The sequence below is a fragment of the Thamnophis sirtalis genome, unplaced genomic scaffold, assembly GCF_051295495.1.
Source record: "Thamnophis sirtalis isolate CommonGarterSnake01/CBP01778 unplaced genomic scaffold, rThaSir2_p1.2 scaffold_4, whole genome shotgun sequence".
Lineage (NCBI taxonomy): Eukaryota > Metazoa > Chordata > Lepidosauria > Squamata > Natricidae > Thamnophis > Thamnophis sirtalis.
In genome coordinates, this window is record NW_028261384.1 from 127,235,175 (window position 1) to 127,241,400 (window position 6,226).

The following is a 6,226-nucleotide window of genomic DNA, read 5'->3' on the forward strand; positions in this document are numbered from 1 at the left end:
ACTAATACCATTTAGGCCAGGACTAATTTTATAGTAACACAGTCCTACAAGTCTGAATTTGCTTAGCCCTTCCTCATACGCTTTATTTGATCTGGGTGTGACTGAAATGTTTTCTCAAGTTATATTTCTTGGTCCATGGTAAAGTTCTTATTTGACTGTTGCCTTGATAGTGGTTCTTCACCATGTCCTTCAAGACCATTCCTATTAGCTGTAGAGATGCATGGAGGTTGATTTTCTTAGTCTCTTATTAGCTGGTCAGGAATTGGGATATCAGACATTGTAGCTGTGTTTCTTATGGAAGCCATGATTGAATGCACATGACTCCTTTAAATGAAATTATCTTGAACAACCAGAAGTTCTCCAGCTGAACAGATGTGTGTGTGGGGGGGTGAGCTCTCAAGAGCCTCACATGAACCCTGTCTGACAAATCTATTCTGAGATCCTTTTTGGATCAGACCCTCCCTGGAGGGGGGGGGCGAAGAAGGAGTAGCATCCCATCAGATCCAATGGGAGGCAACAGGTCCCTCTCAGGTCAGAGATTTGCCCTCTGAATCAGAGGAGGGGTGGCAGCATGGCAACATGGCTGCACAAGTAGCTGGATTCCAGTTAAAGCAACTGAACAGGAATGTGAGGACAAGATGAAAGACTGGTAAGAAGATTCATTTAATCCACAGTCATAAAGCTGAGATAAGGGGTTTACTCCTAAATGTGAAAATAAAATTGAATTGCTAAATGATTGAATATGATAATGGAAAGATAATTAAATAAAGGTTAAAATATATGGAATATGGACAAATATGAAACTGATATGAGGAGATTGTAAAGCAGAGGTTTGTGATTGACTTTTATACATGGTAATTAAACTGAGTTGCTAATTGATTGAATATGACAATAGAAGTACAATTAAACATGGGTTAAAATATATAGTACGAAACATGGACATATATAGAACTTCTAAGATGATGAACAAAGTGAGATATGTATCACTTGTTATTCTATATAGTAGATTAAGGGAATTGTAATGAACATTGTTCAGGTGCTCCATCAGCCGAGAGCCCAGGGAAGGGGTGGAGGTGTGGGTATTGTTATCCGAGAGTCTCTAGTACCTCATAGGATCCCTGCTCCGGAGCTTCTCGGGTGTGAGTCCCTGCTGGTGAAGTTGGACCTCAAGGGTCAAGTGGGTTTGCTGTTAATGTACCTGCCTCCCAACAGCGTTGCAGCAGCCCTCCCCTCGCTCTTCGAGTCGGTAGCCGAGCTGGCAATTGAGTTCCCCAGGCTTATGGTTCTGAGGGATTTCAATTTGCCTTCGCTCGGTGAACACTCTGATGGAGCGCAGGAGTTCATGGCTTCCATGACAGCCATGGGCTTGACCCAGGTAATTCGGGGCCCAACCCACTCAGCGGGTCACACGCTCGACCTCGTATTTCTCTCGGAGCAGTGGACTTGTGAGCTTGGTCTGAGGGGTAGTGAGATCATACCTCTGTTGTGGTCAGACCACTGCCTACTGAGGCTTGACTTTCGGAGACCAAACCTCCACTGTAGGGAGGAGGAACCAACCAGGTGGTTCCGCCCAAGGCGACTTATGGACCCCTTGAGGTTCCAGACGGAGCTTGGGGTTATTCCTGATACTCTTGCCCACAGTCTGGTGGAGACTCTGGTTACTGCCTGGAACTCGGCAGCGTCGGAGTCTCTTGACCGGATTGCGCCACTACGGCTGCTCCGAGGCAGTGGATCCAGGAGGCCTCCTTGGTTTACCGAGGAACTCCGGGAGAGGAAGCACCGGAAGAGACGCCTAGAGCACCTATGGAGGTCCAACAAATCCGAATCGAGCCGAGCACTTTTAACATCATGCATCAAGGAATACATCAGGGCAATTAGGACGGCGAAAAGAGCTTGTATTGCCACCTTGATTGCCTCCGCTGAGTTGCGCCCAGCCACCCTGTTTAGGATAACCCGTTCCCTCCTAAACAGGAGGGACACGGGGGATCCCCTGCAGGGTAGGGCTGAGGACTACGTCCAGTTCTTAGCGGACAAAGTTGCTCGGTTTCGGTCGGAGTTGGACTCCAATTCTGCAGCTCCAGCCGAGGTACAAGGGGATAATCTGGTAGACCACCCCTGGGTTGAGTTACAGGATGTTGCCCCTGGGGACGTGGACAAGGCCATGAGAGCTGTGAGTGCCTCCACATGTGTACTGGACCCGTGCACCTCCTGGCTGGTTGCTAACAGCAGGGAGGTGACACGGGGCTGGATCCAGGCGGTTGTTACCGCCTCCCTTCAGGGGGGTCTTTCCCCCCGCACTTAAAGAGGCGGTGGTGAGACCCCTCCTGAAGAAACCATCCTTGGATCCAGCCGTTCTTAACAATTACCGTCCAGTCTCCAACCTCCCCTTTGTGGGGAAGGTTGTTGAGAAGGTGGTGGCCTTTCAGCTCCAGCGGTCCTTGGAGGAAGCTAGCTACCTTGACCCATTCCAGTCCGGCTTCAGGCCTGGCTACAGCACAGAAACCGCTTTGGTCGCATTGACCGATGACCTCTGGAGAGCCAGGGACGGAGGCTTTGCCTCCATCCTGGTTCTCCTTGACCTCTCAGCGGCTTTCGATACCATCTACCATGGTATCCTTCTGCGACGACTGCGGGAGGTGTGGGTGGGAGGCACTGTTTTGCAGTGGTTCTCCTCTTACCTCTCGGACAGGTCGCAGTCGGTGTTAGTTGGAGGGCAGAGATCGACCCCTAGGCCCCTAAGATATGGGGTGCCGCAGGGTTCGGTCTTGTCCCCCCTACTTTTTAACATCTACATGAAACCGCTGGGCGAGATCATTCGGCGGCACGGGATAAAATACCACCAGTATGCGGACGATACGCAGTTGTATCTGTCCGCCCCGTGCCAACTCAATGAAGCGGTGGACATGATGAACCAGGGACTTGAAGCTGTTAGGGACTGGATGAGGGCTAACAAACTCGTGTTCAACCCAGATAAGACCGAGTGGCTGTTGTGTTTCCCTCCCACCAATTTGGCAAGCATTCCACCTCTCAGGCTGGGGGGTCAAACATTATACCCCTCAGACAGGGTCCGCAACTTGGGAGTCCTCCTGGATCCACAGCTGACTTTCGAACACCATTTGTCAGCTGTGACCAGGGGGGCATTTGCCCAGGTTCGCCTGGTGCACCAGTTGCGCCCCTACCTGAACCGGGAGGCTCTCACAACAGTCACTCATGCCCTTGTGACCTCTAGGCTGGAGTACTGCAATGTGCTCTACATGGGGCTGCCCTTGTAGAGTATTCGGCGACTTCAGCTAGTCCAGAATGCGGCCGCGCGAGCGATTGTGGGTGCACCTCGCTTCACCCACATAACACCTATCCTCCGCGAGCTGCACTGGCTACCTGTCGATCTCCGGGTACGCTTCAAGGTGCTACTTGTCACCCATAAAGCCCTACATGGTAGTGGATCTGGGTACTTGAGAGACCGCCTACTGCCAATTACCTCCACACGACCTATTAGATCTCATTGATTAGGCCTCCTAGAGAGAGCCAAGGTGGCGCAGTGGTTAAATGCAGCACTGCAGGCTACTGCTAGATCAGCAGGTCAGCGGTTCAAATCTCACCGGCTCAGGGTTGACTCAGCCTTCCATCCTTCCGAGGTGGGTAAAATGAGGACCCAGATTGTTGGGGGCAATATGCTGACTCTCTGTAAACCGCTTAGAGAGACCTGAAAGGCCTATGAAGTGGTATATAAGTCTACTGCTATTGCTATTGCTCCTCCGAGTTCCATCTGCCGGTCAATGCTGACTGGCAACTACGCGGAGGAGAGCCTTCTCGGTGGTAGCTCCGACCCTATGGAACGATCTCCCCATGGAGATTCATACCCTCACCAACCTCCAGACGTTCCGCACAGCCCTCAAAATCTGGCTATCCCATCAGGCCTGGGGCTAAGACTGTAACCCGCCCGAATGGTATGAATGTTGTGTTTTTAATTATGTATTGTCTTTATGTTAAAAGTTTGTCTCCCCCTCCCTTTTGGGTTGTGAGCCGCCCTGAGTCCCCCCAGGGAAAAGGGCGGCATACAAATAAACTTCTATACTCTATACTCTATACATTGAACAGTAAGTATTGCTATTTAAAGACAATTAAGGCTAACCTAAACCAAGATATGGAAAAATGGAGGGAACATGAAATATACTTACAATAGAAAACTATTGGGATTTAAAGAGAGAATCACAAGGGGGGGCATGTAAGGATGCATAATTATATAAATATAATGATGAGAATAGCTGGAAATTGTAAGCAGGTCTACATCTTGGCCAAAATTAGGCTGGAGATGGAGGGTGTAAAAGCACAATGACTATATAAGTATACATTTTTTTCTCTTTTAAAAAAGAAGGAGGAAGCTATATGTTAAAATTAAATATGTATATTGAAAAGGAATTATAAATACCATCAATATAAAATGGAGCTCACTCAGAAGCTGAAATATACCAAGTAAATGAGGTGAAGAGTGTGAAGTAGAGGAGAGTGGTAAGGGAAGAAGAGAGGGATAGGGGAGAAGGCAAGCGGGGGAAGAGGAGGAAAGAAATGAGGAGTGGAAAGGGGAGAGAAGAGAAGGAGAGAGAAAGGGGAAGTAGAGAAGAGGATGATGACAGAGGGAAGAAAGGAGAGAGGGAGGGGGAGGAGAGAGGGAGAAGAAAGTGATGGATAAGATACAAATATGGTGTATGGAGAGCAGAAGAGCCAAGAATAGTTTTTGGGAGTTGATGGAAAGATGAATTGATATAAACATTTAATAATACAATATGATGTTGGCTATGTAATAGTATGCATGTCGTTATATGTTATAAAAATGAAAAAAATAAGAAACTTTATATATAAGTGAAGTGATCTTGAGCCCATCTAGGTTAACATAACTCGATAAGCCTTACGATCATATTCCTCTCTGTTTTCAATATAAGATTACATATTTAAAAATATAAGACAAGAACAAGATTTAAAAATAGCACTACTGAAAAAGTATGTCTTGCTGTATGTATGTACACTGTGTATACATAGATGCATTTATACATACATACATACATACATACATACATACATACATACATACATACATACATACATACATATATATATATATATATATATATATATATATATTCAGCTATGTACTTTTTTATTATTTATGTTGCTTCTAGTATAGGATTGGAATTGCAATAATTCAAATAAACTTTAGCATGGCTAGAGCAAGTACATGGCTCTTTAGAAGTGAAAATAGTATTAAAGTTTCATAATCTTATGCATCATTTTATATATTATCTATTTATCAGAAGCCATCTAGTTTAAGTAGCTTTCACCAAAACTACAAAGTGTAGTTTGTTTGCCTTTTTATATTGCAATACTATGCTAATTTTATTTCATGTAATCTGATAAACTATCTCTTCTGCTATTTTGGAATAAATGTTATGTTATTTGATTGGTATTGGCCCACAACCAAAAAGTTTTAAATTTTCTTTCTTTAAAGAAGCATCCATATATATGTTTTGAACATATGAATATTTTTTCTCTCCCCCTTTATCCTGTTCTCTCTTTCTCCCTTTTTCTGTGTTGCTATATTTCAGGTTCATTCTTTTATGAGAAGTGTCAGATTCAACAACAGTGTTGGAGAAAAGATCTCCTTTGATGAAAATGGAGAATTCATTGGTGGATATGATATTATCAACTGGATCACATTCCCAAACCAGTCCTTCCTTAGGGTCAAAGTTGGAGTGGTAGATCCCACAGCTCCAGCAGACAAGTTCTTCAATATTTTTGTAGATTTCATCACATGGCCAGCAGGCTTTAATCAGGTTAGCTGTTTGAATCTAGATTTCTCTTTCATTTATATACTATAAAATATGATTATTAATGAAAATCTCAAAGCCTCATCTCTGAATAAAGTTTATATTAAGTAGAAATATCCTGGAAAATGGGGAAGAGTATGTTTACTTTTGAAATAGTTGGCATAAAACATTGTATCCTTTATTTTGGCCCTCTTAGTTATGGACTATGTTATCTCAGTCTGTTGACTTCTTTAACTAATAGGCACAGAAATTGTCTTTGGAGAGTAAGCATAATAGCTTTGCAATGTCATAGATGCCAATAAAGACAGGTACTTAATAAATTATTATTTTAGACCAAGTCTAAAATATACAGTGTGTGTGTGTGTGTGCGTGTATGTGTGTGTGTATGTGTATGTATGTATGTA

The 6,226-nt window shown here is 44.4% G+C and overlaps 1 pseudogene; it reads left to right on the forward strand.

The window, feature by feature from the left end:
• Window positions 1-579: 579 nt before the first annotated feature.
• The window catches only part of LOC148046457 (vomeronasal type-2 receptor 116-like), a 10,068-nt pseudogene continuing 4,421 nt past the window's right edge, over window positions 580-6,226 (forward strand).